The 27867-nt window shown below is 42.5% G+C and overlaps 1 protein-coding gene across 13 annotated transcripts in view; it reads right to left on the bottom strand.

The window, feature by feature from the left end:
• Positions 1-25739, bottom strand: part of LOC119622969 (argininosuccinate lyase-like) — an 84876-nt gene extending 59137 nt beyond the window's left edge. For 11 of the 13 annotated variants that reach the window (XR_012090258.1, XR_012090265.1, XR_012090263.1 and 8 more), the window contains exons 1-3: positions 25526-25739; positions 20454-20595; positions 16160-16321 (exon numbers count right to left, since the gene is read on the bottom strand). The gene's annotated coding sequence lies outside the window, so the exon portion shown is untranslated. Of the gene's footprint in view, positions 1-16159; positions 16322-18127; positions 19098-20453; positions 20596-25525 lie in introns of those variants that run through there. The other 2 variants (XR_012090260.1, XR_012090259.1) reach the window with 2 other exon arrangements.
• Between the last annotated feature and the right edge of the window lie 2128 nt (positions 25740-27867).

The following is a 27867-nucleotide window of genomic DNA, read 5'->3' as shown; positions in this document are numbered from 1 at the left end:
TGTTTTTTTCAGACAGAGTCTGGCTCTGTCACCCAGGCTGGAGCACAGTGGTATGTGCTTGGCTCAATGCAACCTCCACCTTCCAGTTTTGAGCAATTCTCCTACCTCAGTCTCCCTAGTAGCTGGGATTACAGGCACCCGCCACCACGCCTGGCTAATTTTTGTATTGTTTAGTAGACACTGAGTTTCAGCATGTTAGCCAGGCTGGTCTTGAACTCCTGACCTCAGGTGATCCACCCACGTCAGCCTCCCAAAGTGCTGGGATTACAGGCATGAGCCACCATGCCCAGCAAAAATAATTTTTTACATTTTACAGTGCTTAGCATTTCAATTCAGAAATCTATTTACTGTTTGCAGTATCTTAAAATAAAGGAGGTATTTCACAAAATAAATAAATAAATAAAGGAGGTATAAATAATAAGAAAAGAGAAATGGAAGAAATGGAATTAACAGTTATCAGTTTAGATTCTGTGTTTCAGATCCTTCACAAAGATTTTGGCACTTACACCTCAAAAAAAAAAAAAAAAAAAAAAAAAAAAAGCCTTAATAGAGGTGTCATTGATCCCATAACATAGATAAGTTAACAGTCTCAGGGAAGATGAGTGAATTGTGCAGGATCTCTTGGCTTTTAAGTAGAGAGGATAGGATGGAAATCTAAATCTACATACTTTCAAAATTTATCATCTTTCAGCCGGGCATGGTGGCTCATGCCTATAATCCCAGCGCTTTGACAGGCCGTGGTGGGCAGATCACCTGAGGCCAGGAGTTCAAGACCAGCCTTGTCAACATGGTGAAACCCCATCTCTATTAAAAACACAGAAATGAGTTGGGTGTGGTGATGGGCATGTATAATCCCAGCTACTCAGAAGGCTGAGGCAGGAGAATTGCTTGAATCCAGGAGGCAGAGGTTGCAGTGAGCTGAGATCACGCCATTGCACTCTGGCCTAAACAACAAGAGCAAGACTCCATCTCAAAAAAAAAAAAAAAAAAAAAAAATTATCACCTTTCAAAGTTTAAATTAATATTTTAGGTATTTACTACCACAAAATGTTTATACAAATAAAGAGTTTAGTCATCTTTACTACTGCCCTGATTCTAAAACCAGAGACAACACAGCAGTCCGCATCCAACCCCCATCTATTTGTTTTGAGGCAAGTGCATTTGAGAGTTGGAGGCTCCCTTTTAACACTCAAGACCTACTTGTGAAATAGGGGCCCTGCCTTAGATGCAGCAAACGGAGAAGATGGGGGCCCTGACCATCCTTGCCGAGTTCATGAGGCAGTGGCTCATTATGTGGGGAAGCAATCCAAAGAACCTCAGACTGCTGCTCCTCCACAATGAGCTCTCAGTTAGTTACCAGTGGATGCCTGAAGTTTCAAGGTGGGGTGGGGGGGCTGGGTAACCTGTCATTGTTTCCACCCACAATTACAGAACACTGTCTCAGAGATTTTGCCCTGGAGGGGAAACAGGCCATGAAACAGAGAAAACCCATCCAAAAATTTAAATGTCATCCCAAGGGACCTGAATAGCCAAAAAAATATTGAAAAGAAAGACCAAAGTTAGAATTCAAAACATATCACAAAGCTACAGTAATCAAAATAGTTTGGTAGTGGCATAAAGACAGACATTTAGACCAATGGAATCAAATACAGAGCCCAGAGTTAATCCTCCCTTACCTATTCTTCTGTTGATAGACATTTGGGTTGCTTCCAGCTCTCAGCTACTGTGAATAATAACACAATTTATATGGCTTTGCAAATATCTAAGACCCTGCTTTCAATTCTTTCAGATATATACCCAGAAACAGGATTGTGAGATCATACGGTAATTTTATTTTCAATTTTGGAGAAACCACCTGTATTAGTCTGTTTTCACACTGCTGATAAACCTATACCTGAGACTGGGAAGAAAAAGAGGTTTAACCGGACTTACACTTCCACATGGTTGGGGAGGCCTTAGAAGCATGGTGGGAGGTGAAAGGCACTTCTTACACAGCAGCAGCAAGAGAAAATTAGGAAGAAGCAAAAGCAGAAACCCCTGATAAACGCATCAGATCTTGTGAGACTTATTCACTATCATGAGAATAGCATAGGAAAGACCAGCCCCCATAATTCAATTACCCTCCCCTGGGTTCCTCCCAAAACATGGGGGAATTCTGGATGATACAGTTCAAGTTCAGATTTGGGTGGAGACACAGCCAAACCATACCACCACCATATTGTTATTCGTAGCGGTTCTACATGAGAAAAACTATAAAACTCTATTGAAAAAATCAGAGACAGGCTGGGCGTGGTGGCTCACGCCTGTAATCCCAGTCCTTTGGGAGGCCAAAAGGGGTGGATCACCTGAGGTCAGGAGTTCAAAACCAGCCTGGCCAACATGGCCAGCTGACATGGCCAACCCCATCTCTACCAAAAATACAAAAATAAAAAAAATTTTTAAAAAAGGAAGAAAAAGAAAGAAAGAAAAGAAAAACTCAGGGACTATCTAAATAAATGGGGAGCCATTCCATGTACCTGGATAGAAAGACTCACTATTGTCAACACGTCAATTTTCTATAACTTAACCTATGGATTCACCACAATCCCAATCAAAATTTCACCAAATTATTTTGTGAATAATGAACTAACTCCAAAATTTATATGAAAAGGCAAAAGAACTAGAATAGCCAACACAATATTGAGGAAGAACCAAGTTGGAAGACATACTATTCAACCTCAGGATTTACTACAAATCCATAGTAATCAAAACAGCAGGGCATAGGCAAAATGGTAGACAAACAGATCAATAGAACAGAATAGAGAGCCCAGAAATATGCCTACACAAATATAGTCAATTGATATTTCACAAAGAAGCGATGGGAATTCAATGGAGAAAAGATATTCTTTTCAATAAATGGTGCTGGAACTGGATATTTACATGCAAAAATAAGAATCTATAAATAGACTTTACATATTTCACAAAATTAACTCAAACCAGATCATAGGCCTAAATGTAAAGCATAAAATGATAAAATTCCTAGAAGATAATGTAGAGTCCTAATTAGGGAAGGGGAGTCAGACTCGTGGGAGAAGGGGAAACCGAAAAAAAGGGAAGCAGATAAGCTACAAGTCTGCCTTTCTTCATAATCCGGAACACACAGCCCGCCTGCACAAACAACGCACAATCTTCCTGTGCCTGGCTACCAGCAGACCCTCGGTTGACATAAAAAATTGCAAGTTAGCTCACTGCACTGATAGTGGCAGGAGGCAGACAAATGCCTAGGCAGATAGGGACAAGTCCCCAGGGAAATCCCACCTCCAAGCCAAGGACAATTTAAAGCCTAAAAGCCAAGCTACAAGTCAAATCCACGGACTGGACTGAGAAGCTGTCTCCCTGCCTGGTGCTCTTTCCTCTGACTGATCCCCGCCCTTCACCTGGTTTACATACACCTACACTTCCTAATTGTTTTTTCACATTGCTGTGCCCACCTTTGGGTGGTGCCTTTGTTTTAACCTTTTTGCACACGCACAAACCAATCAGCTTGCACTCCCCTGTTCTGAGCCCATAAAAGCCCTGGGCTTAGCCACACAAGGAGAGAAACTGCCCCCAGGTCCTCTCTCCACTGAAAGCTGTTCCATCACTCAATAAAATTCTTCTCTGCCTTCCTCATCCTTCAATTGTCAGGGTATCCTCATTCTTCTTAGATGTGAGAAAAGAGCTGGTGAACCCCCCATCTCAGGTAGAAGCTGTAACACAGGCAGGCTGGGGCATGCTGGTCCAGCTGCAGGCTGAGTTGCTGTGCAAGCCAGACTGGGCCAAATGGATGGGGAGCCTCCTGTGCGGCAGGTAGCGTGCCCAAGCAAGGCCCAGGTGTGGGTGTCACTGGCCAGAGGTCCTTAGTGGCAAAATGACTAAGAATCTTGCATCACAACTTTGGCATTATCAGCATTACACAAAGCCCTCTTCAGCATACAGCCTAAGAACTAGCTTATAAAATCTTGGGCAATCCTTTGTTTGCAGTCAGCTTCTTTGTTGCAAGCTGCCCATTGCCTCCCTGGCAATGTATTTTCCTACTTTCTTTAATAAGTCTACCTTCCCTACCTACAACAAGTTAAATTTTTCCTTTTTTTTTTTCCTTTTCTTTGAGAGAATCTCACTCTGTCACCCAGGCTGGAGGGCAGTGGTGCAATCTTGGCTCACTGCAACCTTTGCCTCAATGAGGTAAATTCTTTTTTTTTTTTTAGAGATGGAGTTTCATTCTTGTTGCCCAGGCTGGAGTGCAATGGAGTGATCTCGGCTCACGGCAACCTCCGCCTCCCAGGTTCAAGCGATTCTCCTGCCTCAGCCTCCCAAGTAGCTGGGATTACAGGCATGTGGCACCACGCCCAGCTAATTTTGTATTTTTAGTAGAGGCAGGGTTTCACCATGTTGGTCAGGCTAGTCTCAAACTCCCGACCTCAGGTGATCCACCCACCTCGGCCTCCCAAAGTGCTGGGATTACAGGCATGAGCCACCAAGCCCGGCCAGTAAATTCTTTTATGCCTACACCAGTCCAGATAGTCATCACTCCCTCGCAACAGATACCATAAAAGGAAATGTAGGTGACTTTGGGTTTAGCAATGACTTCATCGATATAACACTGAAAACATCATCGATGAATGGAAAGAATTGATGAGTTGGACCTCATTAAAACTAGAACTTCTGCTAGCAAAAGACACTGTTAAAGATAACAAGATAAGCCACAGACTGAGAGAAAATCTTTACACAACACACACTTAATAAAGGACTGATGTCCAAAATATACAAAGAACTCTTAAAACTCAACAAGAAAATGAACAATCCAATTAAGAATGGGCACAAGATCCAAATAGCCACATCAACAGAAAAGATATTCAGATAACAAATCAGCATGTAAAAAAGATGATCAACATCATACATCCTCAAGGAATTGCAAATTAAAAGAAAAATACATGATACCACACAATTATTAAATTTCCACCCACTGAATCTAAAATAAAAGTTAAAAAAAAATTTTAGGTCAGGCACAGTGGCCCCCCCCCTGTTAATCCCAGCACTTTGGAAGGCTGAGGTGGTTGGATCACCTGAGGTGAGGTGTTCGAGACCAGTCTGGCCAACATAGTGAAACCCTATCTCTACTAAACACACAAAAAAGTAGCCAGCTGTGGTGGTGCACGCCTGTAATCCCAGATACTTGGGAGGCTGAGGTAGGAGAATCATTTCAACCCGGGTGGTGGAGGTTGCAGTGAGTCAAGATCACACCACTGCACTCCAGCCTGGGTGACAAGAATGAGACTCCATCTCAAGAAGAAAAAATTTTTTTTAAAATTTCCAAAATCCAAAACACTGACAACACCGAATCCTGGGAAAGATAGAGAGCAGCAGGAACTATCGCTCATTGCCTCTGGCAATGCAAAATGGCATAGCCACATTGTAAGATTGTTGGGCAGTTTCTTTCAAAATTAAACGTACTTTTACCATATGATCCAGAAGTGCACTCATCAGTATTTATCCAAATAAGTTGAAAACTTGCGTCTGTACAAAAGCCCGCACACAAATGTTTATAGCAACTTTGTTCATAATTGCTAAACTTGAAAGCATCCAAGATGTCCTTCAATTGGTGAGTGGATAAACAATCTGTGGCGTACCTAAACATGAAATATTATTCAATGATAACAAGAAATCAGCTATCAAGCCACAAAAAAGGACACAGAGAAACCTTAAATACTTATTTCTAAGTAGAGTGAAGCCAATCTGAAAGTTCTACACGAACTATGATTCCACCTATATGATATTCCCAAAATGGAAAATTATGGAGTAAAAAGATCAATAGTTGCCAAGGGTAAAGGGAAGAGAAGGAGACAGAAATGAATAGGTCAAGTACAGGTGATATTTAGGGCAGTGAAACTATGGTGAATGTTACTGTAGTATGGGATAGAGGTCACTAGACATCTGTTCAAACCCATACAATGTTCAACACAAACAGTGAAGACTTGTCAGATACGAACTTTAGTTTACAACTTACCAGTATTGCCTCATTAAGTGTAACAAATGTACCACACTTCAGGCAGGATGTTAATAATAGAAGAAAATCAAGGGAGGGCCTTAAGATCTCTCTGTTCTATCTGCTCAATTTTTCTACAAACGTAAAACTACTCAAAAAAAATAAAAGTATTTTACATTTAAAAAGAAGGATGGGCCTGGGCTTGTGGCTCACACCTGTAATCCCAGCACTTTGGGAGGCCGAGGTGGGTGGATCATTTGAGCTCAGGAGTTTGAGACCAGTTTGGCCAATGTGGCGAGACCCTGTCTCTACTAAAAATACAAAAATTAGCCAGGCGTGGTGGCGGGTGCCTGTAATCCCAGCTACTCAGGAAGCGGAGGCAGGAGAATTGCTTGAACCTCAGAGGCAGAGGTTGCAGTGAGCCGAGATCATGCCACTGCACTCCAGCCTGGGCAACAGAATGAGACTCCATCACAAAAAAAAAAAAAAAAAAAAAAAAAAAGAAGGATGGAGGCTGGGGTGAAATAAAATTATAAGGAGATTCCAATAAAGGCTAAATTGTAGTCCAACTAGTTTGCAAGACAGAAACAAATAATAAGAAAGCTGGGAGGAGGCATCCTTGGGTTGCAACAAACGTCAAACACTGACTTCACAAATCATTCCTTAAAAGGAGACAATTTGATAGAATTCATTTAGAGAACAATATCTTTAACAAGGCAGTGCTGCAAACAATTGAGCAATCAGCTGGCAATTAGTAGAGCTTATCAGCTGGGTATGATCATGTGAAAAGGGAGAGGGCAACCAAAACCACTTCATTCAGTGTGTCCATGGGCCTGCCTAAAACTGCACCTTAACGAGGAGCAACATCAGAGGCTTAACATTGTAGGAGGAGAAACAGACTTTACTCAAACAATTCTGCCAGTTACTGAACAAATACATAACAAGCTCTAGGGGAAGAGATAGAACTCACATCCCGAGTTGTCACAATGCAGTATCTAAAATACCCCATTTGTAACAAAATATTACATGCAATGTATAAAACAAAATATACCCTTAAAAAAAGAAACAGGCCGGGCACGGTGGCTCAAGCCTGTAATCCCAGCACTTTGGGAGGCCGAGACAGGTGGATCACGAGGTCAGGAAATCGAGACCATCCTAACACGGTGAAACCCCATCTCTACGAAAAAATACAAAGGACTAGCTGGGCAAGGTGGCAGGTGCCTGTAGTCCCAGCTACTCAGGAGGCTGAGGCAGGAGAATGGCATAAAACCGGGAGGCAGAGCTTGCAGTGAGCTGAGATCCGGCCACTGCACTCCAGCCTGGGCGACAGAGCGAGACTCCGTCTCAAAAAAAAAAAAAAATAAGAAACAAAGTGGTCAACAGAAACTGGCTGTGAGACTGTTCAGATGTTGGATTTATCCAAAAAATATTTTATTTCTAATAGTCATTATAATTAGGTCCACAGATATAAGAGAAGCCAAGATTAAAGAATTAAAGGAGAGTGACACCTGCAAGATAAGAGACTAAGAGATCCCAGTTCTTATCTCCCGAGAAAATGCTAATTTGGCAATATCTATGGACAAAAGTGCCATTGTGGGAGCTTTGGGATCCAGATACCAGATTATGATATTCTAGTACATTTGAAGACCAAGGAAACCCGCTTTAAGAAGACAGGCTCACACCTTAGTAGCAAACACACTAAGTGCAGACTCAGCAGACCTATAAGCATCCGCATTTCTCTGTGGACTTGGCTCCAACCCCACATGCCCGAAGCACTGAAGCTCCTTGTCCAAAGTCCTTCCATGAGCTTCACCCACATACAGACTGACTACAGAACCCACAGAAGACCAGGACCCGATCAATCCTACATAACCATGGTCCCTAAGGTAGTAACACCAGTTGGGAGCCTAAGATAAGAGTGTCTTTACCTAATAAAATGAGTCTTTAAAGACAAGAAGACAAGATTGCTCCTTTAAATAAGCAAAGACCAATGCAAGACTATGAAGATCATGAGGATAAAGTCAAACATGACCTCACAAAAAAAAAAAAAAGAGAAAAAAAATCCCCAATACGGAGCCATTAACCAGGCCCTAAAATAATGAAGATCCATGTGCTACTTGAAAAGAATTCAAAATAATTACGTTTGTTTGTTTGTTTGTCTCATTCTATCACCCAGGCTGGAGTACAGTGGTGTGATCTCAACTCACTGCAACCTCCACTTCCCAAGTTCAAGCGATTCTGCCTCAGCCTCCCGAGTAGCTGGAACTACAGGCATGCACCACCATGCTCAGCTAGTTTTTGTATTTTTAGTAGAGACAGGGTGTCACCATGTTGGCCAGGCTAGCCTCAAACTCCTGACCTCAGGTGATCCGCCCATCTCGGCTTCCCAAAGTGCTGGAATTACAGGTGTAAGCCACCACACCCGGCAAAATTCAAAATCATTGTCTAAAAAAAAAGCTAAATAAGCTTCAAGCAAATACAGATAAATGACAAAATGAAATCAGGAAAACAATACATGAACAAAATTAGAAGTTCAATAAAGAAAGAAAAAACACACAAAAATTCTGGTTCTACAAAGTAAAATAATTGCACTGAGAATTTTAGTGGACAGCTTCAATGCAAGACTCAATCAAGCAGAAGAAAGAACGAGTGAACTCTAAAACAAAGTATTTGAAATTATCATTAGATAAACAAAAACAAAAAGGATGGAAAAAGTGAAGAGAGCATATGGAACTTACAGAAAATCATCAAGAAAACCAATGTACGCATTATAGAAATCTCAGAAAAAGGCAGAGCTTGCACTGAGCCAAGATCACTGCCACTGCACTCCACCTTGGACAACACAGTGAGACTACATCTCAAAAAAAAAAAAAAAGAAAGAAAGAAAAAGAAATTACTCATTTTGCAAACTGAATCTTTGTATGCTCTGACCTATATCACAAAGAGAATTCTGAAAGCAGCAAGAGAAAAACATCTTGTCCCATATAAGGGAGCCTGCATAAGACTATCAATGGGTATCTCCACAGAAATCTTGCAGGTCAAGAAACAGTGGGATGATTCAATGTACTGGAAGAAAGAGAAAGACCAAAACAAATACTTTACCCCCCAAAAACTGTCCTTTAAGAATAAAGGACAGGCTGGGTGCAGTGGCTCATGCCTGTAATCCCAGCACTCTGGGAGGCTGAGGAAGGCAAATCACCTGAGGTCAGGAGTTCAAGACCAGCCTGGCCAACGTGGCAAAACCCCATCTCTACTAAAAATACAAAAATGAGCTGGTGTGATGGCAGGTGCCTGTAATGCCAGCTGCTCAGGAGGCTGAGGGAGGAGAATTGCTTGAACCCTGGAGGCAGAGGTTGCAGTGAGCTGAGGCCCCATCATTGCACTCCAGCCTGGGCACCAAGAGCAAAACTCTGTCTCAAAGAAAAAGAATTAAGAACAATGTTCCCATGTGATCATTTCAGCTGTGGCCTGGCACTCTTCTGAGAGCCCAGCCCCAGGTAGTTGCAATCAGCCCTGGCACTGCTGTCACTTTAGCATTCTGCAGTTGCCTGAGCATTCTTCCTGCCCCTGCCTAAGTTTTCTGCCAGTTGTGTGGGGGCCAGCCTGCCCCTCTCTATCACAGCCAGCATCTGAACCCTGGGTACCTGAGGACACATATGCCAGCCTGTTTCTGATCCAGTCCCTCCAGTACTTATGCATACCATCCAGAACACCATCTGGGATCTGAGAATCAAGAAAATGGCTAGCCCAGTGCACCACTGGCACCTGATCACTCCTTCTAGAGACTAAGGCTGTGCTGACCCAGCCGGCCGACACTACAGCAGCTGAAACCCACCCTCCTGTGCTGAAAGGTGAAGCTGCCTCCCCTATGTACACAAAGTAGCAGCGTTCCTGCATGAAAGAACAGGCAAGCCACAGGGCTGTCTGTATTGGGCTGAGGGAAGAGGTCCTACCCTGAGGTTGCTCCTATGAAGAGTCAACAGACAGGCATTTTCAATGGCTCTTGGCTACATTATGACCTGGAGGTAGATGACAGTGTCTGTCTGAACTAACAGTCATGAGCTCTGTGGGACAGGGGTAGGATAGGGAAACAGATCATGTTCCTACCTACATGGGAGGCAGAGCTGGTACAGCTCCTCCCTCCCTACCGAGACCTGCAAGCATTTCAACAGGAGCTGCCCCAGCCACCCCCGTAAAGGCTACTGTTCACGTTCATCTTGAGATGTTGGTGGGTAAGCTTTGTAGTCCAGCTTTGTCTTCCCCTCTGGGGTGAACAGGCAACTCAGAGTCTAGGCATTACATAGACCAGCCTATCACCTGAAACAACAGAGACAAAATCACAGTAAACAAAGATCAAACACACACCATCTGCTTCTGCCATAGCTGGCTCTTACTCATGAGTGCCACTTACTGGCATGAAGGTTAAATGGCACAAAACAATAAAAAGTCTACTGACAGAAGGGCACAGGGCTAAAGAAACAAAGCCAAAGCCCCCTACCCAATAGATGCTATAGTTACACCCACAAGGGGGGAAAGCCCCATCTAAATTAAAGTAAATTCAAAAACAAGAAGTGACAACTTTCCCAGATGAGAAGAAACCATCATAAGAACTTTGGCATCATGAATTTAAAAAAAAAAAAAAAAAAAAGAAAGCAGAATGTTTTGACACTACCAAAGGACGGCACTAGCTCTCTGGCAATGGATCCTAACCGACCAAAACGACAATTCTGAAATGAAAGATAATGAATTCAAAATATGAATTATAAGGAAGCTCAATGAGATCCAAGAGGACATTGAAAATCATCAAAGATATCAGAGCAATGCAGAATGTGAATTAAATACAGATATCTTTAAATTAAAAGAATGGAATTTCTAGAAATGAAAAACACAGTGAAGGACCGATTTACAGTTGAAAGCTTTAACAATAGGCTAGACTAAGCAGAAGACAGACAGAAAATAGAATCCCACTGACTTCTGGCTTGTAAAGTTTCTTCTGTGAAGTCTGTAGTTAGTCTAATGTGATTTCCTTTATAGGTGATTTGAAATTTCTCTCCTGCTTCTTTCAGAGTATTTTCCTTCTAGTTGACTTTAGATAGTCTGGTGAAGTTCATTTTGCGAAGTATTTCCAGGTATTCTCTGAGCTTCTTGCATCTGAATATGTACCTTTCTAGCAAGGCCAAGAGAGTTTTTCTGATTATTCCCTCAAATATGTTTCAAATCTTTTTACCTTCTCCTCTTCTCTCTCAGGAATGCCTACAACTCATAAGTTGGGTTGCTTTACATAATTTCCCATTTCTTGACCTCTTATTTATTTAAATTTTCTTTATTTTTTACCTGTGTTAGTTCAAAAGACGTTTTGTTTTTTGAAAAAGATAAGAAAATTGATATGGTATTAGGCCAGGCACAGTGGCTCATGCCTGTAATCTTACCACTTCAGGAGGACGAGACAGGTGAATCGCCTGAGCTCAGGAGTTCGAGACCAGCCTGGGCAAGATGGGGAAACCCTGTCTCTACTAAAATATAAAAAATCAGCTGGACATGGGGGCAGGTGTCTGTAATTCCAGCTTCAGGAGGCTGAGGCATGAGAATTGCTCAAACCTGGGAGGCAGAGGTTGTAGTGAGTCAAGATTATGCCAATGCACCCAGCCTGGACAACAAAGTGAAACTCTGTCTCAGAGAAAAAAAAGAAAAGAAAAGAAAGAAAATTGATGTGGTGCTAGCTAGATTGACCAGGAAAAAAGAGAGAAGATTCAAGTAAGCACAAGCACAATCAGAAGTGATAAAAGTGACATTACAACTGATACCACAGCAAACAAAAGATCATCAGAAACTAATAAAATATCTCTATGCATACAAACTAGAAAACCTAGATAAAATCGTTAAATTTATCCCTCCCTGCTCAGATGTGGCTTGAGCTGGAGGAGCACAGGGCGAGACGCCGCAGACCTTCAACCCAGAGCAGCTTGGAGGCAGTGAATAATAGCTCTTCAAGTCTGCAATAAAAAATGGCCTCTTCTGGAGAGTTGTTTGAACCTGGGAGGCAGATATTACAGTGAGCTGAGATGGCGCCACTGCTCTCCAGTCTGGACAACAGAGCGAGACTCTGTCTCAAAAAAAAAAAAAAAAAAAAAAAAAAGGCCTCTTCATGGCTTAAATTACAAAAGTAAACTAAAAGACATGTTTTTCTTTACCCCAACTCATTCCTTACATGTAGACTCAATCTTTTCAGCATTTGCTTTACTGGTTTAGTAAAAGCCAGGAAAAACAACTTTGTGGTAATGAGAATGTTATCCAACTGTATGTTGTTTACCTTATTGTAAATGCTGGTGAACAGCTGTCAATAATGGTTTTATATTCCTTAAAAAAAAAAAAAAAAGAAAGAAATGGATAAATTCCTGGAAACATACAACCTCTTAAGACTGAACCAGGAAAAAAATAGATATCCTAAATAGCCCAATAACAAGCAATGAAATAGATTCAGTAATAAAATAATTTCAAAAAAAAAAAAAAAAAAAAAAAAAACAAGAACAAATGGGTTTACAGCCAAATTTTGCCAGAAGTACAATGAAGAGCTGGTATCAATCTTACTGAAACTATTCCAAAAATTTATGGAACTTTTCGATTGGAAGAATCAATAACATTACCGAGACCATATTAACTAAAGCAACCTAAAGATTCACCACAATTCCTATCAAATTACCAATAACATTTTTTACAGGATTAGAAAAAAAGATCCTAAATATCATATGGAACCAAAAATGCATCAAAATAGCCAAAGTAATCCTAAGCAAAAAGAACTAAGCCAGAGGCATCATGTGTCTGACTTCAAATTATACTATAATGCAATACTAAATAAACCAGTATGGCATTGGTACAAAAATGGACTGATTAATAGAACAGAATAAACAGTCCATTGCTAGGAAGGATACAGCTAAAAAAGGGAGAAAAAAATTGTGAAAGAAAAGAGAATAAAGAACCAGTAATAAAGCCACATACCTACATACAAGTGATCTTTGACAAAGTTGGCAAAAATAAACAATGGGGAAAGGGCATTCTATTTAATAAATGGTGCTGCGAAAATTGGCTACCCATAGGCAAAAGAATGAAACTGAATCCCCATCTCTTATCATATGCAAACTTTAACCCAAGATGCATTAATGACTTAAATGAAACACCAGATGCTATAAAAATCCTAGAAGAAAATGTGGGAAAAACTCTTCTAGATATTGGCCTAGGCAAATAATTCATAAATTAGTCCTGAAAAGCATATGCAACAAAACCAAATATACACAAATGGGACTGAAACTAAAGAGCGCAGCAAAAGAAATGATCAACAGAGTAAACAGACAATCTACACAATAGAAACAAAATATTTGCAAACTTTGCATCTGAAAAAGGACTAATACACAGAATCTACAAAGAACACAAACAACTCAACAACAGCCAAGAATAAACAACCCCATTAAAAAGACCACAAAGGATATGAACAGACATTTCTCAAAAGAAGACATACAAGTGGTCACCAAACATATGAAAACTTGCTCAACATCACCAACCATCAGAGAAATGCAAATTAAAGTCACAATAAAGGCTGGGCACAGTGGTTCACACCTGTAATCCCAGCACTTTGGGAGGCCAAGGCGAGTGGATCACCTGAGGTCAGGAGTTTCAGAACAGCCTGACCAATAAGGTTAAACCCCAACTCTACTAAAAACACAAAAATTAGCTGGGCTTGGTTGTGAGCACCTGTAATCCCAGCTACCCTGGAAGCTGAGGCAGGAGAATTGCTTGAACCCAGGAGGCGGAGGTTGCAATGAGCTGAAATCATTTCACTGCACTCCAGCCTGAGTGACAGAGCGAGACTCTCTCAAACACTCAAACACACACACACACACACACACACACACACACACACACAAAATATCATTTTACATAGTCAGAATGGCTATTACTGCAAACACAACAGATGTTGGTGTGGATGCAGAGAATAATGAATGCTTATTCACTGTTGGTGGGACCATAAATTAGCACAAACTCTATGAAAAACAATATAGACATTTCTCAAAGCACTAAAAATACAGCTACCATTCGACCCAGTGATTATACAGGGCATCTACCTCAAAGTAAACATTATATTAAAAAGTCACTTTCACTCATATGTGTATTACATTTCTACTTATAATAGTAAAGTCATGGAATTAACCTAAATGTCCATTAACAGTTGACTGGAATTTTTAAATGTAGTGCATCTACACCATGAAATACTATGCAGCCATAAAAAAAAGAAATCATGCTCTGTGCGGTAACATGGATGGAGTTGGGGGCCATAATCCTAAGTGAAATCACTCAGAAACAGAAAATCAAGTACCACATGTTCTCATAAGCAGGAGCTAAACAATGAGTACACAAGGACATAAAGATGGAAACAGTAGAAAACAAGACTCCAAAAGGCAGAGATTGGAAGGAGGTTGATGGTCAAAAAATTATCTACTGGTAGTGAGATGTGATCACGGCACTGCACACCAGCTGGGACAACAGAGTGAGACCATGTCTCAAAAAAAAAAAAAAAAAAAGATCTGTTGGGTACAAAGTTTACTATCTCAGGATAGTTACACTAGAAGCCAGACCTCACCATTATGCAATATATCTATTTGACAAATACGCACTTACACCTTCTGAATCTAAAATAAAAAACAAAAGAAGTTTATAGTAGTAAACACCTACATCTCTTAAAAAAAGATCTCGCCTGTGCATGGTGGCTCATGCCTGTAATCTCAGCACTTTGGGAGGCGGAGGCAGGTGGATTGCCTGAGGTCAGGAGTTCAAGACCAGCCTGGCTAACATGGTGAAACACCGTCTCTACCAAAAATACAAAAAAAAATTAGCTGGGTATGGTGGTGCATGCCTGTAGTCCCAGCTACTCGGGAGGCTGAGGGAGGAGAATTGCTTGAACCTGGCAGGCGGAGATTGCAGTGAGCCGAGATTGCGTCACTGCACTCCAGCCTAGGTGATAGAGGGAGCCTCCGTCTCAAAAAAAACCAAAAAGATCTCAAATAAACAACCTAACCTTACACCAAGAAAAAAAAAAAAAAAAAAAAAACAATTAGCAGAAGGAAAGAAATAATAAAGATTAGAGCATAAATAAATGAAATAGAGAATTTAAAAAGTTTTAATTGGCCAGGCACGGTGGCTCACGCCTGTAATCCCAGGAGATCTCTTGAGGCCAGGAGTTTGAGACCAGCCCAGCCAACATGGTGAAACCCTGTCTGAACTAAAGATACAAAAATTAGCCAGGCGTGGTGGCACGCTCCTGTAATCCCAGCTACTCAGGAAGCTGAAGCAGGAGAATCGCTTGAATCCGGGAGATGGAGGTTACAGTGAGCCAAGATTGTGCCACTGCACTGCAGCCTGGGCAACAGAGTGAGACTCTGTCTCAAAAAATAAAACAAAAACATTAATCAATTAAGCTAAGAGTTGATTTTGGGGAAAAAAAATCAAAATCAAAGCCCTTACCTTGACTAAGGGCAAAAATAGAGAACCTGTTAATAAAATAAGAAATGAAAGAGAAGATATTACAACTTATTACAGAAATTTATTTCTTACAGAAATAAACAGAATTATAAGGGACTATTATGAACAATTATAAATCAACCAATTTGACAACTTGGAAGAAATGGTGAAATGACTAGAAACATATAACCTACAAAGACTGAATGGAGAATACATAGAGAGCTTAAAGAGACCAATAACAAATAGAAAAACTAAAGAAGTAATTTTTCAAAACTCCAACATATAGCGTAGGACCAGATTACTTCATGGGTAAATTCTACCAAACATTCAAAGAAATTTTAATATAAAACATCCTCAAATTCTTTGAAAAAATAGAAACAAGAGGTAATACCTTCAGAGTCATTTTATGAGGCAGCATCCCCTTGATATCAAAGCAAGAAAATATACTTCCAAGAAGAAAATTATAGGCCAGTATCCTTGAGGAACACGTGTTTGAATTAAATCTGAATAAATCTGCTTACAAAGAATCAATTCTCAGCAGAAACTTTTCAAAATGAAGAAAATGTAAAAATTCTCACACTAGATTCTGGATAAAATAAACACTCATTTATAGCCTCTTTGTCAGATATTGTTACTGAAACTTACATTAATTGAGGAGTTTGCTTGAGCAGCAGTTTCTTCATCTGTTGAGAGCTGATGTATCTGGACGCCACTGCTAATCAATTCACTCATTATCTTACTCTTAAACATCTGTAAATCATGTTTAGAAATTGTGTCTGCTTTGGTAATCAGTGGTATAATGTCCACCTATTAAAAAAGAAGACAAATAAAATCTCAGCATCAAGGATTCATTGTTCATCCTACAGTTTTTATAGTAAAGCTTCACAATCCCTGGCAACAAATTGCCTAACTAGATAATCACTGGCTGTCATGCCCTTCTTAAAAATTATTTTCCAAAATTATCAATACTTTTGAAGATTCATCTTTTATCCAAATTCACGTTTAAAAGTCTCAACCTTGTTTCTCTTCTAAAAATCCCTTATACCTCTACACATACGGAGTTAGTAAAATGTAAATAGTAGCACAATGTAAATTATTTTCAATTTTATTTCTCATTAAGCTGAGTGATGAGACAAATTGAAAGAACTTTCATCAAAATTGTGGAAGGGACTTTGTCTGCTTTCTACATCACTTATTCCATCAATCAATCTTAATTAATGTCCCATTTTCACACTCTTGCCCCACCTAGATGTGTTTGCAGATAGATTTGCTTTGCTTTTGTTTTTCAAAGATCACCTAAAAAGAATATAGATTGGTTACCATATTCTTTTTTTTTTTTTTTTTTTGAGATAGAGTCTTGCTTTGTGGCCCAGGCTGGAGTAGAATGGTGCAATCTAGGCTCACTGCAACCTCTGCCTCCCAGGTTCAAGCAATTTCCTGTCTCAGCCTCCCGAGTAGCTAGGATTACAGGCGCATGCCACCACACCCAGCTGATTTCTGTATTTTTAGTAGAGACAGGGTTTCACCATGTTGGCCAGGCTGGTCTCAAACTCCTGACCTCAGGTGATCCACCCACCTTGGCCTCCCAAAGTGCTAGGATTACGGGCATGAGCCGCTGCACCTGGCCTGATTACCATTTCTAAAGGCGCGCACGTGTGTGTGTGTGTGTGTGTGTGTGTGTGTGTGTGTATAAGAACACCTTGCAAACAAATATGTTCATTTTTCTTTTGTAAAAAGACATTATTTCCACATAAGAAGTTAAATATTTGCATATTTGAGGTCGAATTTTTACCTACAAAGTCTTTTCCTAGTGCTTCAATATGATCACTCCTGTCCTTTGCATTTGCACTTAAATAACCAAACTTTTTAGAAAATAACAATATACAAAATTATAAAATGTTTCATTACTGTTAAAATATCTTATTAAATCATAGCTCCACAAAATCAATATCTGTAATATAGTAGAAATATATGAATATAAATTTTAGGCAGACTGCTTTCGTTTTAGATTGCTCAAAGCACATTTTAAAAAAAACCATGGACAGGCCGGGCATGGTGGCTCATAGTCTATAATCCCAGCACTTTGGGAGGCCGAGGCGGGTGGATCACCTGAGGTCAGGAGTTCAAGATCAGCCTAGCCAATATGGTGAAAACCCTGTTTCTACTAAAAAATACAAAAATTAGCTGGGCATGGTGGTGGGCACCTGTAATCCCAGCTACTCGGAAGACTGAGGAAGGAGAATCGCTTGAACCCGGGAGACCAAGGTGGCAATGAGCTGAGATCGAGCCACTGCACTTCAGCCTGGGTGACAGAGTGAGACTCCATCTCAGAAAAGAAAAAAAAAAAAAGAGAGAAAGAAACGGAAATTTTCTATGTCAGTAATTCTTCAGGTTTTTAAATTTAAGGGGAAAGGCATTCATTGCAAGGAGAACTGACCAACTTGAAAAAGAAGACAAGCAGGGCATGGTAGCTCATGCCCGTAACCCCAGCACTTTAGAAGGCTGAGGCCAGCAGATTACTTGAGCCCAGGAGTTCCGGATCCATTCAGACAATATGACAAGACCCCCATCTCTACAAAAAACTAAAAATGAGCCAGGCATGTGGTCACACACCTGTGGTCCCAGATACTTGAGGCTGAGGTGGGAGGATCCCTTGAGCCTGAAAGGTCGAGGCTGCTGTGAGCCTTGTTCATGCCACTGCACTCCAGCCTGGGCAACAGAGGGAAGCCTTGTCTCAAAAAAAGAAAAAAGAAAGACAGTAGTAGCCGCATACTCTATATATTGGTTTTGTGAAAATTAGAGATTTTATATATCTGGAAAATGGCTTCATGGTAACAGGTGACCATGAAATTAAGTGTGTATCCTGGCCAGGCATGGGGGCTCACGCATGTAATCCCAGCACTTTGGGAGATTGAGGCAGGCGGATCACCTGAGGTCGGGAGTTCAAAACCAGCCTGACCAACACGGAGAAACCCCGTCTCCACTAAAAATACAAAATTAGCTGGGCACGGTGGCTCATGCCTGAGGCGGTAGAATTGCTTGAACCCAGGAGGCAGAGGTTGCAGTGAGCCGAGATCGCGCCATTGCACTCCAGCCTGGGCAACAAGAGCGAAACTCCGTCTCAACAACAACCGTGTGTATTCCTGACTATTGAATGTACTACTAATTAAGAACTTGAAGCAGCTCTTAATTTAACTAGAAATCTAATTTATTTCAAGTACTTAATGACATCTGAGATTAAATACAAAGTCTCTTTTCAGTTTGAACAATACACAGCAAAAGTGGAGACTCCTTGGATAAAGGGAACCCAAATTAGAACCTTTTCTCTCTTCAACTAAAGTTGTCTTCAACTAAGTTGAAGACAGTATGTTTTGTTAGGGCTGAGTACAGAAAAGAATCTGACAATATGACAATTTCTTTATATCTATATTGGCCTTCTATTTTTTAAAAAGAAGATATACTTTTAACCCTTTCTTTTTTTTGAGAGAGAGAGGGTCTTGCTCTGTGGCCCTCTCTGCAGTGCGGTAGCGTGATCACAACTCACTGCAGCCTCAACCTCCCAGGCTGAAGCGATCCTCCCGCCTCAGCCTCCTGAGTAGCTAGAACTACAAGTACATGCTACCATGCCTGGCTATTTTTTGTAGAGACAGGGCCTCACTATGTTGTTCAAACTCATCTAGAACTTCCAGGCTCAGGCAGTAGGGTGCAAAGGGGACTCTGGAAGCCAGGTGTCAAGTCTTAATTTGTCCAAGATATCCTGCCCAAGATAACAACAACCTGTGTTGGGCAACTCACTTAACCTGTGAATCTCAGACAAAGCAAGAAGCAGTAAATACTTCTATGTTCTTTTTTCTGGAGATGGAGTTTTCTCTTGTTGCCCAGGCTAGAGTCCAATGGCGCGATCTCGGCTAACTGCAGCCTCTTCCTCCCAGGTTCAAGCGATTTTCCTGTCTGTCATTACAGGTGCCCGCCACCATACCCGGCTTTTTTATTTTAAGGCTCTTGTTGCCCAGGCTAGAGTGTAGTGGTGTGATCTCAGCTCACTGCAACCTCTGCCTCCTGGGTTCAAGCGATTCTCCTGCCTCAGCCTCCTGAGTAGCTGGGATTACAGGCACCCACCACCATACCCAGCTAATTTTTTTGCAATTTTAGTAGAGAGAGGGTTTCACTGTGTTGGCCAGGCTGGTCTCAAACTCCTAAACTCAAGTGACCCACCCACATCAGCTGGGATTACAGGTGTGAACCAACATGTCCGGCTTGAGGTTCTATTCTAATTCTAAAAGTTTCATTATCTCAATGGGGTAGTAAATAGATTGCACTTTAAGATACAGGGGAGGTAATAATCCAACATTTTGATATGGGGGACGTAGTAAAATTCAACATTTTGTAAAACATGGCAACTTTTTCATGGACTTGATTTTCAAATGCAGTGCACCCTTGAACAACATGGGTTTAAGCTGCGTGGGCCCACTTACATGTGGATCTTTTTCAACCAAATGCAGAATGAAACCTGCATATATGGAGGCCCAACTTTTCATATACCCAGGTTCTGCAGGGCCCACAGTGGGAGCTTGACTATGCCAGGATTTTGGTAAAAACAGGGGTCTTGGAACCAATACCCTATAGTATATGTCCTATACATATACCATAGGACAACCAGACTATTTTTATAGTTTTAAGAAACATAGATTTGCCAAGTCTATGAGCCTTTCCAGATCATTTGTACTATGCTTACATAGAAACCCTTCGTAGAGGGGGTCTAATATACAGGAAATACTTACATAGAATATTTTGCATATTAAAACAGGCCACAGTGGATACCACCTGTAATCTCAGCACTTTGGGAGGCTGAGGCAGGTGGATCACCAGAGGTCAGGAGTTCAAGACCAGCCTGGCCAATATGGCAAGACCCTGTCTCCGTTGAAAATACAAAACTTACCCAAGCATAGTGGCAGGTGCCTGAAATCCCAGCTACTCGGGCGGCTGAGATAGGAGAATCACTTGAATGCATGAGGCAGAGGTTGCAGTGAACTGAGATCGCGTCACTGCACTCCAGCCTGGGTGACAGAGCAAGATTCCATCTAAAAAAAAAAAAAATTCCGCATATTACTTTCTCTTGCACAACTTCAAAATTGTTTTAAATGAACACGTCTTTATGTCAGCAATATGCTACATTAAAACAATTAATATCCAAATACATAAACAAGTATATACAAGAAACTTATTATACGTAAAGGCACTTATTATCAAACACTGAAAAAAAAGGAACATCTCCAATCAATGGTGACAGCTACAACTGAGGACAAACTTTATTTCAGGAACATACATGTATCACTTTTCATCCTAACACTCATCTAGCAAAGTACGTTTTTTTGGTTTATTTGTTTCTTTTTTGAGACAGGGTCTCTCTCTACCAACTAGGCAGGAGTGCAGTGGCACCATCACGGCTCACTATGGACCTCGGCCTCCCAAGCTCAAGTGATCCTCACACCTCAGGCTCCCAAAAAGCTGGAAATACAGGCATGTGCCACCATGCCCGGTTAACTTTTGTATTTTTTGCACAGGCAGGGTTTTGCCCTGTTGCCCAGGCTGGTCTGAAACCTAAGCTCAAGAGCTCTGCTAGGTGTCAGCCTCCCAAAGTGCTGGGATTATGGGTGTGAACCACTGCACCAGGCCCTAAGTAGATGTTAACATCCCTAATTAAGATAAGAAACAGGCATCATGAAGATACGGCTACAAGTCTAAGAACTGGGAGGGCTGGAAGCCCACACATATTCCTTAGATTTGAGCTCAGTGTACCAAACCAAGGAGGCAGGGATTGCTAACTTAATGTTAGCTGGCAGGCTGGTGCAGGTTTGTAGCAGAGTTTTCAATGATTTATGGGAAATAGTAAGAACATGAAAGTAAACTTTTTTTTTTTTTTGAGACCGAGTCTCGCTGTGTCACACACGGTGGCGTGCAATGGTGCGATCTCAGCTTGCCGCAACTTCGGCCTCCAGGGTTTAAGTGATTCTCCTGCCTCAGCCTCTGGAGTAGCTAGGATTACAGGTGTATGCCACCACGCTCAGATAATTTTGTATTTTTACTAGAGATGGGCTTTCAGCATGTTGGCCAGGCTGGTCTGAAAGTAAACTTTTCCATAGAGCTAAATGATTCCCCATTTAAAGATCTTTTATTCTGAGAGATTCTGTTCTTTCAAATTGTTTGAATGGAAATATTCTCTTGTTAAATGAAATGATGGTGATAGGAGATAGTGGTGTGTTACTCTTTTTATTGGCTGTACCTGGTAGAATTAAAAAATCAGCATTTCTATTGTAGCCTCCTAATTTGGGGAAAATATTTCTTTAGAAATCTAAAAGTCTGGAACTTCCCATCATTATGCCTCCCCAGAATAATAGAGGACTTTACACACAGATGCCCCTCAAGATTCTCTCATTAATCTCTACCTTATTCTGTTTGGGTTAAGACATTTAGGGATTGTGAAATGAGAATAAAGTGAGTTTAAGCAATCCAAAACCACGTGCTGACTCTGGATCCTCGAAGATTACTTTCTTCAGAATCTTTTTCATCTGTTAACTTTCCTCTGGGCTCAAACTGTCTTTTCCTAAAACAGTCACATTTGGAATAGTACTGCTACATGGCAATCACTATCATAATAAACTAACTTGAGGTCTCCAATAATCAGCTTTCGTTTAAAGTCTCTTTCAGGTTGACAAAATAAAAACTTTCAATATTTTGTCTACCCACTTCCAAAAGAAAATGAGTCTATACATGTACAAATATATGTGATTATATATGTATATACACACATGTGATTTTGATCAGCCTGTTTATAAACTACTTGAAAAACAAGTTGATTTGTAAATTCATTTATTAAATCATTAGTTTATAAACTACTTGATTTTTGCAAGTAGTTTATAAACAGACTCATCAAATTGAACAAATTTCTTAAAATAATTTCACTGTATAGATGGCAAATAAGTTATTTACTCTTCTTATTAGCGTATCTTATTTTTACCCGTCCTCCTTTAGCAAGCATCTAAGTTAAACTATTTTATGTCCACAGCTATACAACGAAATATCACTTTAAGTCACAACATATTAAATTCACATTGAAAACTATGAAGAGATCCAGTTACCTTTAGTCTTACATGTACTTATATATACTTTTAATATACTACTTGATGTTTTATGGTGCACAAACACAGAGCTCTTGCCGGATATATAACTATGAGAATACTTAGAGTGTATGCTTATTAAATGGTTCGAAACTCTCTTTTTCAAAGAAAAGTTCTTTTTTTTTTTTTTTTTGAGATGGAGTCACTCTTGTCGCCCAGGCTGCAGTGCAATGGCGCGATCTCGGCTCACTGCAACCTCTGCCTCCTGGGTTCAAGACATTCTCCTGCCTTAGCCTACTGAGTAGCTGGGACTACAGACATGCGCCACCACGCCAGGCTAATTTTTGTATTTTTTAGTAGAGATGGGGTTTCACTATGTTGGCCAGGCCTGTCTCAAACTCCTGACCTCAGTTGATCCGCCTGCCTCAGCCTCCCAGAGGGCTGGGATTGTGGCGTGAGCCACCTTGCCCAGCCAAGAAACGGCAATTTTAAGAACTTAAAATTCTTAAGGCCGGGCGCAGTGGCTCACCGTGGTAACCCCACACTTTGGGAGGTCGAGGCAGGTGGATCAACCGAAGTCAGGAGTTTGAGACCAGCCTGGCCAACATGGAAAAACTCCCTCTATACTAAAAATACAAAAATTAGCCTGGCATGATGGCGGGAGTCTGTAATCCCAGCTATTGGGGAGGCTGAGGCAGGAGAATCACTTGAATCCTGGAGGCGGAGGTTGCAGCGAGCCAAGATCGCGTCATTGCCCTCCAGCCTGGGCGACAACAGCAAGACTCCCTCTCAAAAAATAAAACAACTTAAGCATACAGTAAAGTACTCTTTCCATGCCCCAATGTTAAAAGGTCCATTTTTTACAGACTACTTGTTTCAAAAAAAATAAAATCGAAAATTGGTAAAAATTCTGCTTAAATTCCATATTAAACTAGGATCAAAAGTTATTTTTAGCTCTTCTTGTTTCTTAAATACTTGAAATGTGCTGCTACATGTTTTTCTTATGTATTTATTCATTCAACTAACTTTGGGTGGAAGGTACTTACAAGTTTAAAAGTCCTTTCTGACAGTGGAACTAACATAAAAATATTTGCATAAAAGACACTCAATGGTTCTCAAAGAGTATCTGAGAGTCTAATCAGCCTATTAACCTTGGTCTGAATAACCAACAACAAATATGAGCTTTTTGTCACATCCGTGTATTTTCCCCTGTAACCTGATACCTACATTTTAAATGCATTTTTAAAATGTTTCATTTGGCCTTATGATAATTATTTCCCCTGTAAAAAGCGACACGATTTTTGTTTAAGAGCAAACGAGAGAGTATCTGGTCTATGAAAAAAGCTAAGTGGAAAGATCAGCTCCCTAAAGTTTGTAACCAATAACAAGACAAACTCCAATGCTACCTTGTTCACGTAATCAACAATATGTGAGTCGAAATAAACTAGTGATTTATACATGTCTGATACATACCAATTTACCAATCAACAGGAAGGGAAGAAATCGCTCAAATGTGGCTACTGTTAATAGCCGAGACGGGCGGATCACGAGGTCAGGATATCGAGACCATCCTGGCGAACACGGTGAAACCCCGTCTCTACTAAAAATACAAAAAACTAGCCGGGCGAGGTGGCGGGCGCCTGTAGTCCCAGCTACTCCGGAGGCTGAGGCAGGAGAATGGCGTAAACCCGGGAGGCGGAGCTTGCAGTGAGCTGAGATCCGGCCACTGCACTCCAGCCTGGGCGACAGAGCCAGACTCCGTCTCAAAAAAAAAAAAAAAAACAAAAAAAAAAACAAACATCTAAATATGAGACATAGTCTCTATTAAAATCGTAACCTACCAATTTTGAAATCATTCCTTCGACTTTTGTTATGTTTTTAATCACCTCACTAAAAAAAAAAAACAGCAGCCTCTTTTAAAATGTAAATTCCCCCCTTTTTCAAAGTAACTTGCCTAGGGAAATTTAAAGCATTAAAATAAAACCTAACAGCCAAACCAATTACAACATTAAAAAAAAAAAAAAAAAACCTAAAATGATCAGTAACCAAACCAATAGCTCCAGTTTAGCAAAGCGTGTGTTTTTAATCTGTTATGGGTATCCTATTATATTAATAAGCAACAATGTTTAAAAGTCATCCCAATGCCTAAAACACCGCCATAAACATAACATACTTGTCCTTTACTCCAATGAAGCTTAAACTAGACTCGAACTCAGACCATTTCCCCCCTTCCTGGCACACTGAAATATACGAGGGGGAATCCAAGAAATCAGATATGTTAAGTGCCGGTTACTTCTTCCAGAATAGGGTCAAATTCGCGTTTATCCGCAAATGTCACCGTCCCAGTAAGTCTGCAAATTCTCACCAGCGCTGGAGTACAAAGAGGCCTGACCACGGAAACACCTGACCCAGCATCACGAAGACAGTGGAAAACGCAACCCTCCTCGGGTCGGAGCCGGCCCCAGAGCCTCGGCTGCAGCGATGGTGGGGACAAGAGGTGGCCGCTGGTCTTGCGGGTGCGGCGGACAGGGTCCCACATCCCCGGCCGCCTCCCGACAACCAGGAAACCTGTCAAGCCGGCCGAGACCCACCCTCCGCAGCCCCCTCGCGCTCCTGCCCAGCCCGGCCCCAGCCCGCCCGACCGCTCCCCGTCTGCCCCGGCCTCCCGGCTGCACTCTGCCACCTCATTCCTCCCCGGCGGCCTCGCGGCACCGCCACCTCCTCCCCGTGACCTGGGCTCGGGTCGCCCCCGCCCGGCCCGACCACGTCAGTGCCCCCCGCGGCCCGGTCCCCGCCGCCTCCAGTCCCGAGCTCCAGCCGCGCGCCCCCAGGCCTGGGCCTCTGCGCTCGCCCCGCTCGGCCGCCCCCGGCCCCACTCCCCAACGCCGGCTACCTGGAGGCAAGCGCAGCGGAGCACTTCATCCAGAGTCCTAGGTCGCAGAGGGCCCGTGGTCCCGCTTCTTCTCCAGCTCCACATGGTAGGCGCAGATGGAGAGCAGGATCCCGGCGGCGGCGCACACTGCATGTCGGTCACTCTCTCCCACCGCCGCACCGACACTCTCAGCAGGACGGGCGCCGCCACCTTCCCCACTCCGCTACTGCCGCCGACGCCGCCTCCCTCCGCCTCCCTCCGCCTCCCTCCGCCTCCCTCCGCCTCCCTCAGCCCGTCTGGGTCGGACACAGCCGCCACCGCCGCGCCCCATTGGCTCGGTCACCCGCTCCAGCCCCGCCCCAACAGGCGTGCGGCCCAACGGCCCTGAACCGAGTGAGGCCTGCGGGGCGGGGAAGGCGCGCGCCGGCGCGGAGGGAGGGGGCAGACCACGCAACCGCCGGGACGCCGGATGGCCGGCAGAGACTGAGGCGGGCGCGGGCAAGGTGCGCTCCAGGAGTGGGGCCCGGGAAGGGGTGGGGCCCGGGCTAGAGAGGGGCGGGGCGGGGCGGGGAAGGGCGGGGTCTGGAGGGGCAGGGCCCAGGAGGGGCGGGGCCGGGCGGGACCGGGCGGCTAGCGCGGGAGGGACTTAAGGGACCGGTGCAAGGAACACATTGCAAGGATGCTACTGTGGGTGACTGGGGGAGGCCTCGGCCCCTCCCTCTGGATTCTCATCCTTTTTCCCTTTTTCGTCGTTATCACTTGATATTTCTGACCCAATCCAAATCAACCCTGGCAATGCTCGGAAATTTAGAGCCACACTCCTATGACCTCATCTTCCCACTACCAACTCTGGGCACTCTGTGTTCAACCTGTGCAACACTTCTTTTTTTTAATGTGCAAAAGTATGTTTTGAATTAAAAAACTGTTTTTATAAAATGATTTATGGGCTGGCGCGGTGGCTCACAGTCTGTAATCCCAACGCTTTGGGAGGCCGAGGCAGGTGGATCACTTGAGGTCAGGACTTCGAGACCAGCCTGGTCTACACAGTGAAACCCCCATCTCTAATAAAAATACAAAAAAAAAAAAAAAAAAAAAAGCCGAGTGTAGTGGTGGGCGCCTGTAATCCCAGCTACTCGGGAGGCTGAGGCGTGAGAATTGCTGCAACCCAGGAGGCAGAGATCGTGCCACTGCACTCCAGTCTGGGTGATAGAGTGAAAGACTCAACAACAACAACTTAGGAATGCCTTGCTTCTCTGTAAGCTGAATTTGAGGTGGTTTGCCATAATTCAAATAATATAGACAAATATAAAGATGAGCTAATACAATCAGGAGAAAGAAAACCAAAAGTCAGAATAAAATGAAAGGCCAGGAATCAGAACACAGATAAGCAGGCTATAGGGGCTTACAAAATTATTAAAATTGCATCGTAAATTTGGCTCTGAGCTTCCTGGTGGCCAAAACTAAAAGGGAAACAAATGTATATGCTTTCTCACTGTCTTCAAGAAGAAACACAGTGTTCTTGGAGATTTTCAGTGTTTCCCTGGTTGCAGCTTTCAATTTTTCAGGGGCTTTATATAGTGATTTTGAGTAATAAGCAATATCCTTGTAATTGTTATCTCTTGTTGGGTAAAAATTGCCCCCAATTCAGCAGCTTAATAAACAATAAACTTTTTTTTCTCACAGTTTCCATGGGCTAGGAATCTGGGTGAGGTTAGCTGTGTCCTCTGGCTCAGGCTCTCACCAGGATACAATTGGGCTGTCAGCCAGGGCTGCAGCTCTCTCAAGGCTTCAGAATCCTCTTTCAAACCCCCTTCCACGGCTACTGGCAGGCCTCAGGTCCTCTCTGGCTGTGGGCTGGAGACATCCAGTGTTTCACTATGTTGGCCAGGCTGGACTTGAACTCCTTACCTCAGGTGATTCACCCGCCTTGGCCTCCCAAAATCCTGGAATTACAGGCGTGAGCCACCGTGCCCGGTTTTTTTCATTTGATTATTTTGTTTTTTGTTTTTTGCTATAAGGTCTAGTTCTGTCCCTCAGGCTGGAGTGCAGTGGTGCAACCATGGCTCACTGCAGCCACTATCTCCCGGGCTCAAGTGATTCTCGCCCCTCAGCCTCCTGAGAGCTGGCACTACAGGCACGTGCCGCCACATGTGATGAAGTTTTACTCTTGCTATCCAGGCTGGAGTGCAATGGCCTGATCTCAGCTCACTACAAATTCTGCCTCCCGGGTTCAAGCAAATCTCCTGTCTCAGCCCCCCGAGTAGCTGGAACTACAGGCATTCGCCATCACACTGGCTAATTTTTGTATTTTAAGTAGGGATGGGGTTTCACTATGTTGGCCTGACTGGTCTTGAACTCCTGAC

The sequence above is a fragment of the Chlorocebus sabaeus genome, chromosome 21 (genome assembly GCF_047675955.1).
Source record: "Chlorocebus sabaeus isolate Y175 chromosome 21, mChlSab1.0.hap1, whole genome shotgun sequence".
Classification (NCBI taxonomy): Eukaryota; Metazoa; Chordata; class Mammalia; order Primates; family Cercopithecidae; genus Chlorocebus; species Chlorocebus sabaeus.
This window is presented reverse-complemented; position numbering and strand designations above follow the sequence as displayed.